Below are 14,976 nucleotides of genomic sequence, written 5' to 3' on the forward strand. Positions count from 1 at the left end.
ACCAACACACTTACTCATTTTACATTGCTTAAGAACATTTTTACTCAAAATAATACTCCCTCTGTTTCAATTTATGTGGCACTTTTCGTTTTTCAAGAGTCAAACAGTTTAAGTTTGACCGGAAATTTGCGCATGGAATCTTCAATTTTTTGAAACGAAATTTATATATTTGTAAACTATGTAAAAATTACTATAAGTCACAATAATTGATAATTCAAAATGTTTAAAAGATCTATGAAAAATTTACGGTCAAAGATAAACTTATTTGAATCTTGAAATCCAAAAATTGCCACATAAAATGGGACGGAGGGAGTAATAAATAAGAATAAGAAATTCAAATAATAATAAAAGAATTTAAAAATAATTTATGTTCGAAAAAGTTTATATATATTATTTAAAAAAACTAAAAATCAAAATAAATAATTTAAAATTAATTTTATCACTTTTGTAAATATAGAGGTATATGTGAACTTTTCATACATTTATTATTATTATTTTATATATTAGAAGAGAGAGTTTCAAAGGTTGCTTATTGGTCATTCAATTGGCAAGTGGGGATATTTTTGTCATTCCAACTTCTCAAAGTGATAAGTATTGCATAGAAAAAATTGTACTATGAGCCTTATTATTTGGACCTTCTTAACATCTTTAGAAAAAATCCTATACTTTTCTACTAAATTACATATTATGCCTTCTATCATTGAGTATAGTGGGGTCCATTTAATTTTACAATTGACACTTAGACAATGATAACTTTATTGAGTTTCTATATATTTCCATTTTTATTCTCTACATATTAAATTGTTTAAATTTAATATAGTTAAATAATTTAATAAAATTTTATTATTTAGCTTTTATATTCAAAACAAATTATTTTTTAATATTATATATATCATTAAATAACTATATAAGATTATCAATAGTCATATTTATATTTTTAAAGTATAATTAATAAAATTATTTTTTAAAAATAAATTCCTAATAAATAATTTATTAAGAAAAACATCAAATTAATTTAAATTATTTCTTTTTATTATACTTTACTTTTACTTACTTATATAGAAGAGACAGTAAGATGACTGATTTTTGCCATCTTTATAAATGAATAAGGGTCTTTTGGTCATTTACACTACCAAACTCATCAATAAAGGTTGCATACGTGTCTTAATACTACTTTGGAGGAGACACGTAGCAATGCTGCCAAACCAATGTGCATTTAGGACATTCTATGAGAGTTGATGCTCTGTCTCTCTTCTTCTTTATTTTGCAAAGCAAAAAAATCAAGTTTTTATGTCTGGTTTTCCTGCATGTGTTGTTGTTGTATAGGTAAACGATTATATTGTGTAATTAAGAAATGTGCAGTTTTTTGTTATTTTTTTCTGCTTTTTGGTTATATTTTTGGGTTGTGGTTTTGAAATTTCTCTCCATCTTTCATAAATTTTAATGAAAATCAAGACCCAATTCGATTCTTTTGTTTTAGATCTGTAGGGTTACCGGTTGGACTATAAGAATTGCGTCTTTGTTGAATTCAAAAAATTGAGATGCTCTTTGCTTCTCTGTTTCGCCTCAAATTTGTCTTCGATGTTGCCGTTGATTTTTAATAAAAACAAGTCAGCACCGTAAGTGATTGCATATACACTATTAATTAGTCTAATCAATACAATAAGCCTATTATTGGTGTACTTGCGTATAAGTAGCAATATCACTCCTTTAAACTTATTCATTCTAAGCTCTTGGGATGTCCCACACAATTTTTTTCCGTTGTTCGAGTTAGATTTGAGAAGAGGTAAAACAGGCTAAAGTTTTTAACACTTTCAAGACATAGTTCAACAACGGTTCAATGTAAGTTTTTTTTTTTGAACTCTTGAATGTATCATTTGAAGTGATTCTCGGTATGTGCAGGGTGTCTTTACTTTGGGCATTATAATCTATTCCTCAAAAAGTCTTCGGTTAAAAGAGCACAAAACTATGATAAAAGACTATAAATCTTAAGCCACAATTGAAGTCACAAAACTAGACTATTCCATTATAGTACAAAAAATCTTCCATTTTATAGATTTTGTTGGGACCACATATATATATATATATATATATATATATCTTGGCCTTTGTGTAGTTGTGGTTGATAGTTTGTTGCATTTACTTATATTACTAGCAGTGAAAGTAGTTTGATTATTGTGATCAATATACTGCCTTAGAGCTCATATAGTTTTTCAGAGTATTATGATATATGAGCTACTTGAATTGTGTAAAACAACTACGTTTGTCCTTTTCATTTATTAATCGATGCATTGGAGGTAGTTTGGAGATAGTTCTCTGTACAGTCAATCACTTCTTAGTTTACCAATAAAGAGCTGAATGATGAAGGAACTTCAAGTCAAAGTAGTGCCAGTCTGGGATCATTTTCCTAGATGAACCACAAGAAGATTTGTGCTTGTGTTCTTTGTGAACTTAAAGAATAAATTCGATCGACTTTGCTTGTATTTGTGTTTATGAATTTGTCTTTGCTTTGGCCGACCTCGAAAATAATAGCTATCTACCTAGCCTTATCAGCCTACACTTGGTTCTTAAGTCATTATATTGAAGTAATTGTACACTTGCCTTCATGTATGTACATACCTCCTATTTCAAGCAACTGTGATTTGATTCTTTCCAATCTTGTAATTAATTTATGAATAATATTTTTTCTTCTTCTCTCATATGTATCAGGTCTTAATCTTTTGATCAAAGATCAAAACAACTCAATCTGCATCTCAACTAACTTTCTATACAATGTATTACATTTTGTTATTATGTAAAATAAGTGTACATAACTATCTTGTAAAACTTAGTTCCTTAAAATATCAACAAACGATTAATATGCAAGGTTATCTTACGCTACATACTTGTAATCCAACTTTTAATTGATATCAAGTTATGATAATTATTATAGAAATCATTTCCTCATTTCAAAAGAAAAAAAAAACTTATTTTCTAGAGGAAATATGTTGCAAAACTTTTAGCTCATCAAATATAGAAAATTAACATTTTATAGAACACACCGATAGATTCATCAAAAAAAAATTCTCCAATTTCACGTAAAAACAATTTAAAAAAAAAAGAAAAGAATATTACATAATAATATTGGGTCCGTGCTGGCATGGGCCATTACTTTCTAGTATATATATATATATATGAGCCAATTTTGCAACAATAAAAATATATATGCACCACTTTACTAAATGACAATCTTAAAAGGTGTATCAAGCCTATTGATTGAGTGTTGGGCGTAAAATACTGAAAATAGAATTTTCAAATCAAATTGTTTTTTTTTTTGGTAATTTTATATTCAATAATTCGGTATGGTATTAGGAAGCAAAATTTTAAAATTATGGTGTTCGGGTTTGGATTTGGTATGATACATTAGTGACATTGTGTATTCGGTATTTTTCGAATACCGAATTATTTAATTAATAAATATCAATTTGTTTTTCTTGATGTCTTCTTACTTGTGGATTTTCTAATGTATGTTCCTCCACATAAAAAAAAAATAGAAATAGTTAAAGAAATAGTATTAACTTTGTAATACAATCGGCTACAATTTTAATACGGTATTACTAAAAACCATACAAAGTCAAAATTTAATTTACCGATTATCAAATTACCAAACTAAAATTTAAAAATTTTACATTTGATATCCACTTTTAACTACTGACTAGTAAAATTACCCGCGCTTCGCGCGGAAATTTAATATCATGAAATTTATAAAATAATGCTTCAAACCTATCGATCATTAAAACTAAAACACTATATTATCTTACATACAAGATTATGTTGTAACAAACATTAATAATGTAAAGGAAAATGAAAATTATTACATCTTATCATTTATCCTTAATAACATAAGCATAAATTAATGACTGTAAAAGTACATACCAGGAACTGCAACATAAACAATGGTGTCAGTGAGCCTCTCAACAGGAGCAAAGTACACAACTATTTAATTGTAAAGAAAAAGAAGAAGAGGTTCAAAATTTTTGTTGATTTAAAATGAGAGGAAATACCTCTATTTATAGACAACAAAGGGTAGTGTGAACAAATGTTTATTGTGCCTTATCGGAAATGTTACAACTATTTGGATAAGTTGCAACCCTTCGAAAAAGGTCATAACCTTTCATAAAATTCACAATTTTTCATAAAAGTCAAAACTCTTCATAAAAATCGCAACTCTTCATTAAAGTCGCAACTCTTCATAAATTTCGCAACTTTTCATGAAATGGAAAGACTAGTTTTGTAAATAAATAAATTAAAAGAGAATTCTGGTTTGGATGGCGCCACGTAGGCAGGCCTAAGGTTTTCTTTTATATATATATGTGATTATCGAATTACGAAACTCAAATTTTTTTTAACTGTTGAAACATTTAGACTGGTTTAATAATATTGTAGTATTTATTAATTATTTGACGGTAAGGATGATAATTGTATGTTTGAATTGATTTTTTTAAATGACTATATCGTAAAAAGTATAATAAAACATTATTGTTCTATTTTTTTAATTATTTATTTTAATTAGGAGTGACAACGAATCAAATATAAATCGATAAAAAATGAGTTAAATAAAAATGGATAAAATCTCGACTCGACTCATATTTTAAATGAATTAAAATGAGTTACAAATGAATAATATGAGTAAATATAGATATTCATGTTATAATAAGGATCACGTTAAAAGCTTCAAAAGCAAAATCTCTTACCTCACTCTTCATTCCTCACACACACAAAAAAAATTAGAACTTTTAAAAATTATTTTTATATCACCCCCACCCCTCTCCCGGCACCCAACACCCCTGCATGTCCACCCTCCATCTAGAGCTGTTAATATGGACTGACTTACCCTATCCGGACCAAGCCATACATGCTTTGAAATTTGACGGGTCACGCCGAGCTGACTTATTTTTCTTGTGGGCTAGAAAATGGTCAACCTAACCCACAAGTACGTGGGCTACATGTTGTGCCGAGCCAATTCACTTTTTAAAATAGTATATTTTTTAAATCAAATTATAATTAAAAAATATTATCATAATTATTGACAAAACAATATTACATGTGTTAGTGTTACTATTTTTTTTAAATCATTACACGTGATAGTGTTATTACTTGTTAATCAAATTTACAAATAAAATTATCTTTAGAATAGTTATTAAGTTTGATTTCAAGTAAAAGTAAAAATAACTAAATAGAAATATTAACTTAATTTTTTTTAATGATCAAAATAAAACACAAAATATATGACATTATTTCATCCATAAAAAAGTGATAAACGAACTTCTTAGAAAAATTTCATAAAACTTATGGTGTATCTAATGCCAAAACATCATCTTCATTAAGCACATTTGAATCAACTTGTGGTAGGTTGTCTTAACATCTCCATTTTCATCAGTAGTTTATAAGAAAATGGAAAATACCAAGAGAAGATGACTGCCGGTAAATAAGTTACAGTCTACATGGAGATTCCCTAGAAATTTTAGGGATTTTTATTTTAAGTATTGCATAACTACATATTTTATAAACATAATTTGTATTTAAATTTTAATATTTAAAATTTTATATAATTTTTGAGTTTGGAGCCTTGTTATTTTTAATACTCTATTTTAATTTTATTTCTTAATTGATTTTTATTTGGTCCATGGGCTGGTCCTACTCATATTATAAGCCCCACAAAATCTTAGCCCAGCTCTATTAAATCACGAGTTTGGACGGACCGGTCCAACGTCCCTAGCCCATATTAACGGCTCTACCCTCACCCCTAACGGATCCAATGCCTCAAAAATTAATTTATTTTTTACTACCCTGAGCCCCCAACTCCACCCGGCCCCACCACTACCTCCCTCCCCCACTACTAGCCACCACTCTCCAACCCCTAATTAAAAAAAAATTATTTTCAGAAAAAAATTAGATTTTTTCCTTATCCCACCCTCTCTACCCCGATTACTACACCTCAAAAAAATATTAATATCACCTTTTTGTTTGGATGAATGCACTTTTTTTTAGCTATTTTATCCATTTAATTATCTACTTTTAAATGAATAATATGAGTTTGACTTACCTTTTATCCATTTTAAATGAGTTGAGTATCTAATTCTTTAAAATGAATAATTTAAATAGATACTCATATAAATTGCTTATTTTGTCACCCTTAATTTCGATGCATGTTTAGTTTTTTATCCAGTAAAATTATATATATAGGAATAATGTTTATTAACGGACAAAAATTATATAAAAGCCCATCAGTTATGAATGCTTTCATTGTTCCACCTTTCAAAATGTTACAAATAGCTTTTTAGTTCATTCAGACATATCAATAATGTTAGAAAATAAATTTACATTTTCAAAAATGAATTTGGTCCTCATTGTGTTATTAATTCTAGTAAGGACCAAATCTATAAATCAATGAGAATAAGAATAATAAAGTAAAAGGAAACAGAAGACTTCTTATTCTTCGGGAGTGATATACACATTTGAGATATATTTAGATATGAATTATAATGCTGAACAATCCTTTATTTATAGGGAAAAACTAACTTGATCTTCAACTAGAATTCCTTAGTTTTCTCCAGAGAAATCTCTGATATTCACCTTAATATAAATATGTTTACAACATCTTAACTATTTTTAATGAATAAATCCTTTATTATCCAAAAAAAAAAATCTTCGTTATTGTTCTTTATTACTTCATCCATTTCAAAATAAGTGAATTGTTGAGGCAATTAATGCATATCATTAAGAAAAAAAATAAGTTTAGGACATAAATTGAACATCACTTTTCACTTTTGCCCTTTTAGTTATCCTCAAACTATTCTTAAAAATATAAAATAATTTAAAGTAAAATTATCAATATGAACAATTAGCTCTTTCGAAATTATAACCTAAAAAATTATAAATAAAAGATAAAATAGAAGAAAATTTAACAACTCTCTTAAACATCTTACTATTTAATTACTTATTTTAAACTGTAAAAAAAGTCCAATATGATAACTACATAAGATAAAATAATCACTCCTTTATATCCCCAACTATAAAAGCCACTACCTAACTTTTTTGAAGCATTATTTTTTGAGAATTTTTTTAAAATAACAATATTTTAACATTTAATAAGACTCCTTAGCCACACTTTCAATATTTATTAAAAATATCAATATTTTAGTTTTTATGGATTGATTTATGTATTTTTTTTTTCTTTATTTAACTTAACATAATATAATTAAGAAAGAACAAACTAGAGAAAATCAAGGGATGGAATATTTCAAATCAGGTTAACTTGCTGAAAATCATCATTACTTCCATTACAAAAGATTATGGGACCTAAAATAGGTGGTCTCTTCCTTCTTCCTAAAGGCCATTATTTGGCCCTGTCTTTCAAAACTAGTTATTGTTATGAAACTTTATAATAGTACCTTAGAGTTTTATCTATTAAATTTGATTTTTTAAAATTTACAAATTTGAACACCTATAGTTTTATCTGTTATTTGGCATACTTTTCTCACAATGTATTTATTTTATTTACCAAAATTTTGTATCCTTTCTTAAATCGTATTCATTCCAATATGCATACCATTTGTATTTGTATTCATTCTAGTTTCCATGTTGTATTTTGTATAATGAAACTTGTATTTCTTTATTAGTTCGTATTCATTCTAATAGGTATGTCAAATGAATCTGAAGTTATTTAAGAAATATATTTGTATTCATGTATTTTTTCACCGTGTATTTATTTTTCTCTTTAGAATCCTGTTTCCTTTCCTAAGTCGTATTCATTCCAATATGTATATTATTTGTATTTGTATTCATTCTAGTTTTTATATTGTATTTTGAATAAATGATATATAAAATACAAAAATAATATGATGGAAAAGTGAAAATAAAAATGAAAAGGAATAAATGAATATTTGTTGTAATCATTCTTAAATAAAATACATAACTAGTTGGTATACCTTAGGAATGAATACAAATTAGGAACAAATACAAGATTCAAAAACTATGCAGCGTGAGATTTTGAATAAATACAAATATTAATAGCATACATACTGGTTTGAATACGAATCGAGAAATGATACAAAATTCTGAAGAAAAAAAAATAAAAACAAAACAAACTAATAGAAAGTTGTTCTTCCTATACATAAAATACATAACTAGTTAGCATACCTTTAGGATGAATACAAATTAGAAACAAATACAAGATTCATGGACTATGCAACATGAGATTTTGAATGAATACAAATATTAATAGCATACATAATGGTTTGAATACAAATTAAAAAATAATACAAATTCTAAAGAAAAATTAAAAATACAAAACAAACTAATAGGAAATTGTTCTTCACCTTGGTCTTCATCATGGTTTTCGAAATCTTCTGCACCCAAATTTTATTTTATTTTTATTAATAGTGTCTTTACCCTGACATTTCTATCTTGAACCTGACATTGCTATCTTGAACTTGAACGCGGATAGAATCATGAAGAAATTTAGATCTCCTCTCTTGAGCCATTTTAACCGTAGAGCCTACATTTTTGGAGGAAAAATCCCCAAAAAGTTGATGATTATATGTGATACCTCTTATAGTCCTCTTTGAATCAAACATTGGATTGCAATATTTGTGTTTTTCCCTTATCTGATTCCTAACTGAAAACGGGGAAATTGAAAAACACAAGAACACACAATAACCTAAATAGTTTCAGACGAAAACATGGAAAAATAGAATATAAAAAAAAAACACTTCATGACCATGTATTTACCTATATCAAAGGTTGAAAATCTTTTGAAATTTTTTGAAATTTCTTAGAAAAATGGAGGAATTGAGATGAGGGAGTATGGATAAAAATCGTGAGAAAGGAGAGAATGTGGGTAAAAATTTAATAGAGAAAAGTGGACAATAAAGTCTTTTTTTTTCTTTTTCAAAAATAACGAAGTTAAATTTAGTCACAGGTGGGCCCAAGTTGAGAAATAAAAGGAAGATAAATGAATTATATTAGGATACACTTTATTTGTTAAAATATTGACATTTTGACAATTTTAACAATTATTTCAAACTATAGATATTTTTAATAATTATGTTAGGAATATTGACTAGTTAGTTAGTTTTCCCTTATTTTTTTTTATCAAACTTTTTAGAGCTAAATTTGTCTTTGTAAAGACATTTTTCAAGGAAAAGTTATTTCTATTTTATTTAGGCGGAATAACCTGAGGAGATCCTTGTATTAACTCTGTTTGTCAGTTGAACCCTTATACTCACGACTTTGTCAATTGAACCCTTAAACTTACTAAAACGCAATATTTTAAACACATCTGACCATTGACTGAACTTATGTGACACTAATATTGCTGAATTGGAAAAATACTTGATTGCACGCGCCTTAAAGCGATTGATTATATATTTTTTATATTAACAATCATTAAAAAAATAATTTAAAATCAACCAATCAGCCCAATCCCACCCCACTCCCTTGCCTGCAACTTTATTCTTCCTTCAGCCCCCCACCCCGACCCTCTCCTTCTTCCTTGAAACCACCCACCACCCCACCCCTTCTTCTTCTTCTTCTTAACACCCGACCCCACCCCACCCCTCACCTCACCCAACCAAATCTCTATCTCAACTATGTAAATTTCTTTAATTTTGAGATTCAAATTTCTTCTCTATAAATCTTGGTTGATTTACACACTTTTAAAAATTTGAATTTTTAAATTTTGTTTGTGAAATATTGAAGTTTAGATAATTTTGAAATCTTGAAGAGTAATGGTGTATACTGAAAAGTTGATAAATTTCATGAAAAAGCTTGAAGAATAACAAATGAATTTTGTGAATTTATGAAATTAATTCAAAATTATGATGAAAAATTATTGGGTTTGTGTTGGGAAGCTTAAGCTGTAAAAAATTTCATGTAAAATAGGAAGAATTAGACCAATTTGACATGAATTTAGTGCTCAATTATGAGCAAATATGAAACATGATATTGAAAATTTTAACGTGCAAATTTATTTTTTATTTTTAACATTTAATTTATTATGTGGCATTAAAAATGACATGAAATTCTACAAAATGACGTGAAATTCCATGTGTAAGCAGTTGTGCTACACTTACACACATAGAATAAGAAAGAGATTTAAAGTATTGCGTTTTAAGTTCAATTGACAAAATCATGAATACAAGGGTCCAACTGACAAATGGAGTCAAGTATAAGAGTCATCCCGGTCATTTTACCTTTCATTTATTATACATACCAAGCAAAATTGAAGTGTATACCATTTAATAAACTATAGTACGTAAGAGACCAAAAAACCTAGTATTCAACGTTAGGTTCCTTTCATCAATTCTTTTAGCTGATACTTAAATTTATATAAAATTAAATAAATAGATACACATATTTTATATGGTATCTTATATGATAATGTGAAATCTATATGATGTCTTATGTGTATTATGCCACATAGAACTCATGTGTATATATTTAATTTTATACAAGTTCAAGTGTCTACTTGTGTAAGTTTTAGTATTTAAATATGAAATGAAACCAAGGTAAAAGGTATAATATTGATAGAAAAATTACCTAAATATATAATTTATTTTATTAGTTCTTTAAAATTCCATACCACTTAAAAAAGTCTCTACTTTTCATGTTGTATCAGTCGGTTCACTTTACGCAATGTGTGGTCGAATACATCACTTACTCAATGTATCGATTATATACATCATTTTATGCGATGTATCAGTCAAATAAATCACTTTACGATGTAGTGGAACGTACACGATGTGTCGGTCGGAGTAATTAAAACGGACGGAAAACATTTCCTTCCCTACAAATATAGCTTTTGTCGACTTTCACACCACTCAGTCTTCTACACAGAGTGTGCTGTTAGGTGAAAATAGATAGAGACCTCACAAAAATGGCGACGAAAACAGTGTGTGTAACTGGAGCTTCAGGCTACATAGCTTCATGGCTAGTCAAATTTTTGCTTCAGCGTGGTTATACTGTCAAAGCCACTGTTCGCAATCCAAGTTTGTACTCTTATCCCTCTCTGTAAAAAAAAAAAAGAGTTCATTTTCCCTTGAACAGAATTGTGAAAAATGGATTTCTGAAGTTATCTGATCATTTGTGATTTTTGTGTTTTCATCGCATATGAACATTTGAATGATTTGTTGTTCAATTTCTGTAATTTTAGTTTTTTTAGATAAGCTAGGGCTAATTTTTTAATGTTTTTTTTTAGAATGACTGGTTTGATAATTTTATATTTGTTTAATAATTGGATGTTAATTGCAATCAACAACAACATACATTCTAAGTGTAGCACGACAATGTGGGGTCGGAGAGGGTGGAATGTAGACGGATCTTAGCTTGTAGATGTAGAGAGGCTATTCCAGAAATAGCTATGTAATGTAGTATATTTACTTAGTGTTGAGTTAGACTAAGATAGTTTGTTTATGCCCTAAACGTGTAGTAAAGCGAAAGTGATTGTAAGCTAGTTTGACCCTGTTTATTGCTTTTATATTATGTTCTATTGATGTAATAATTTTTTTATTTATTTGAATCCACCTGCAGTTGATCATTTGTGATCTTTTTGTTTTTCATCGCATACACATATTTGAATGATTTGGTGTTCAATTTGTATAGTTTTAGTTCTTTTAGATAAGCTAGGGATAATTTTTTTTTAAAAAAAAATTGAAGAGTACTACAAGTTTGAGAATATTGAAATTGTTGATATTTAAGTTTTGCTTTCTGAGTTTGTTATAAATATTTTTATTTTACTGTTGAAATAGTTTTCTGAGAATGACTGGTTTAATAATAGTATTTGTTAATTGTTGGATGGTAAGAACAACAATACCATACGCGGTGTAATCGCACAATGTAGGGTTTGGGGAGGGTAGAATGTACAGTTGTACACAGACCTTACTCGTACCTTGTAGAAGTAGAGAGGCTTGACTTACAAGCTGATGTAATGATTCTTTTAGTATTGAGTTAGACTAAGATGGTTTGATTATGCCCTAAATGTGTAGATAAAGCGAAAGTTTTTGTAAGCTACCTTGACCCTGTTTAAGTGATTTTATATTGTGTTCTAGTAATGTAATAATATTTTTTTTTATTTGAAATCTACTTGCAGATGATAAAAAAAAGACAGATCACTTGACATCCCTTGATGGAGCTAAGGAGAGACTCCACTTGTTCAAAGCAAACCTACTGGAAGAAGGTTCCTTTGATGCTGTTGTTGAGGGGTGTGAAGGTGTATTTCATACAGCATCTCCTTGTTACCTTGAAGTCAAAGATCCACAGGTTCCTCACTCAGTTTTCTTGATTAATTTGGCTTTGACCTATGTTGCTGAGACTCTATAAAAATGTCCCCTGGTGCATGTTGGATACTTCAAAGCTAGTGTGTTTTGGAGGATCTGACATGGGTGCGACAACATTTTTGAAGAGTCTGAGCAACATAGGTTTTGACGTCTACCTTTGCAAGCTTATTCTTTTGGAAATTTATTAGTTAAATGTAAGAAAATCTTACCTACGAAACTGGTGGTAGTCATCTTGGATCTGTTGGTCGTATTTCTCTGTTCTAGTTTTTGGTTTTTCCATCTGTTGATGTAATGTATTAGCCCTATTGTTAACGTGCAGGCGGAGATGATTGATCCTGCACTGAAGGGGACACTTAATGTTCTTGAATCAGTTGCGAAGACTCCATCTGTTAGAAGAGTGGTTTTGACATCATCTGTTGCAGCAGTTGTTTTCAATGGCAAGCCAAGAACCCCTGAAGTGGTGGTTGATGAGACATGGTGGTCAGATCCTGACTTTTGCAGAGAATCACAGGTGCTTTACTTGACTTTTCGTTTTCCGTCTGCAGCGCTGTTGTTTGCATAATCCCTTGAGCAATATAAAATAGATCTACTTGACAACTAGTGCTAATCTCTTTATTTCTTTTTCTTTGGATTGGATCTACACATTATTTTCGATATTTTCTTCGGGTTGCTAACTCAGCGGTAGAGTACTCGGCTTTCTAGTCCAGTGGTGAAGTGCATTGCTTCTCTAATAGAAGTTGGGAGTTTGACGCCATTGTGATATTTTAGTTTCGCAAACTTTTTAGTCTGATTAGAACTGAATGTTTCTGATTACAAAACTCACAAGGCATGGTTTAGGATTGTATTTTTTCTTTTGGCTAAAATGGTTCAAATTCTCCAATATTATATAGAAGTATTTATGGCGGAGGGAAGTGATGGTAAAGCTCCACTGTCACAAACTGCCAGGTTTGAAATTTGAACACAGTTGAAGTCAGTTCTAGTATCACCTGAATATTCCACTTCCTTAAACAATTAAACCATTTATTTGTTATGTAAAGTGGTTCCGTTTACATCGTACAAATTCTTGTCGAAACATTTAAATCAGAAATGCTCATTATAATCATCTTAACTGGTGCTCAATCATTTCTGTTTTAGATTTCACATATTTAAACTTTGTTCTACTGTTTTCTGTCAAGTATCTTTATTCTCGTATCTTCTTTTGGGGGAGATCCTGGTGATAGCTCTTTTTGGGGGTTTTGGAGATAATTATGGACTCATCTTTTGTTGCTTTTACCAGCTCTGGTATATGCTTTCGAAGACGTTAGCTGAGGATGCTGCGTGGAAGTTTATGAAAGAGAAAACTTTCGATATGGTTACAATAAACCCAGGGACGGTTATAGGCAGTTTGTTGCAACCAACACTTAATACAAGTGCTGCTGCCATCTTACAATTGCTAAATGGTATGCTTTATCTTAATGCTGGTGATTTGTCTTTGATCTCGGCATCTGAACTGAGTTGTTTTATTTTTGTCCTGTTCATGTTATTACAATATATTGGAATTCATTAGTAAAGTTTCATTTTGCTTTACTGCAGGTTCTGAAACTTACCCAAATTATACATTGGGTTGGGTTAATGTGAAAGATGTCGCCCTCGCGCATATTCTAGCATTTGAAAACCCTTCAGCTAATGATAGATATTTAATGGTGGAGTCAGTTGCACACTTCTCTGAGATAGTAAAGATATTACGCGAGCTTTACCCTACAATGAAGCTTCCAGAAAAGTAAGTTTCTTCTACGTGTGTAATATCTTTGTGAAATGTGCATCTTTGATTTTGACGTGCCGTGTTTCTCAAGTACATTAAGTTGAGTGACTAGTAGCTGATTTCATATGGTTTACTTGAAATTCTTTTCTTGGCTCAAAGTTTTCGGTTAGACTCTCCAGGTGTGCTGATGATAAGCCATTTACGCCAATGTACCAGGTTAACGTCGAAAGAACCAAAAAATTGGGTATTGAATTCATTCCCCTGGCTGAAAGCCTCAAGGAAACTGCTGAATGCTTGAAAGAGAAGAAATTTTACTGAAATGCACAGCCTTATTGTGAATGAATCTGCAAATTCTAGAGAACATGCTTATGTACCTTCATGTTTTACTAAAACCTTTCGTATTATGTCGTTTTTTGATCCGCAACTTTAATGGTGTCGTCAAGTGTAAACGTTTCGACACATATTATTTAGCAAAGGAATATATTCTTGCAAGAATTTAGAGTGGTTGAGCTGCAAAGTACTGAATGATATGTCTATCTATTTTTGGTATAGGGGTTAAAAGTAAAATGAAATAGATGAAGCACAAATGATGCATTTATTTCTATAATTTTGGAACCAGCACAACCTAATAAAACGATAAGGTAACCAAAAGAAGTTGAAAAATTTATGTGAGAAAATAGAAAATAATTTAAAATTAATTTTATTTTATTACTTGTTACAGTAGGAATATATATGAGTCATTTTGTAACGATATGAACATATATTAAATTATTAATATTTAATATTTAGAAAGGGTAAAGTAGTAAATTATTATTGTCTTATTGGGTTATCGGTCTACTCAATAACCCAATAGTAAAAATTAAAACCGACCAATAATCCAATAATTTTTTTTATAAATCCATTAAAAATTCAATAACC

The 14,976-nt window shown here is 29.4% G+C and overlaps 1 pseudogene; it reads left to right on the forward strand.

Moving 5' to 3' along the window:
• Positions 1-10,915: 10,915 nt before the first annotated feature.
• LOC125812509 (phenylacetaldehyde reductase-like) lies at positions 10,916-14,400 on the forward strand (annotated as a pseudogene).
• Positions 14,401-14,976: the final 576 nt, after the last annotated feature.

Source organism: Solanum verrucosum, unplaced genomic scaffold, assembly GCF_900185275.1.
Source record: "Solanum verrucosum unplaced genomic scaffold, falcon-dt-bn FXZP01000120.1, whole genome shotgun sequence".
Classification (NCBI taxonomy): domain Eukaryota; kingdom Viridiplantae; phylum Streptophyta; class Magnoliopsida; order Solanales; family Solanaceae; genus Solanum; species Solanum verrucosum.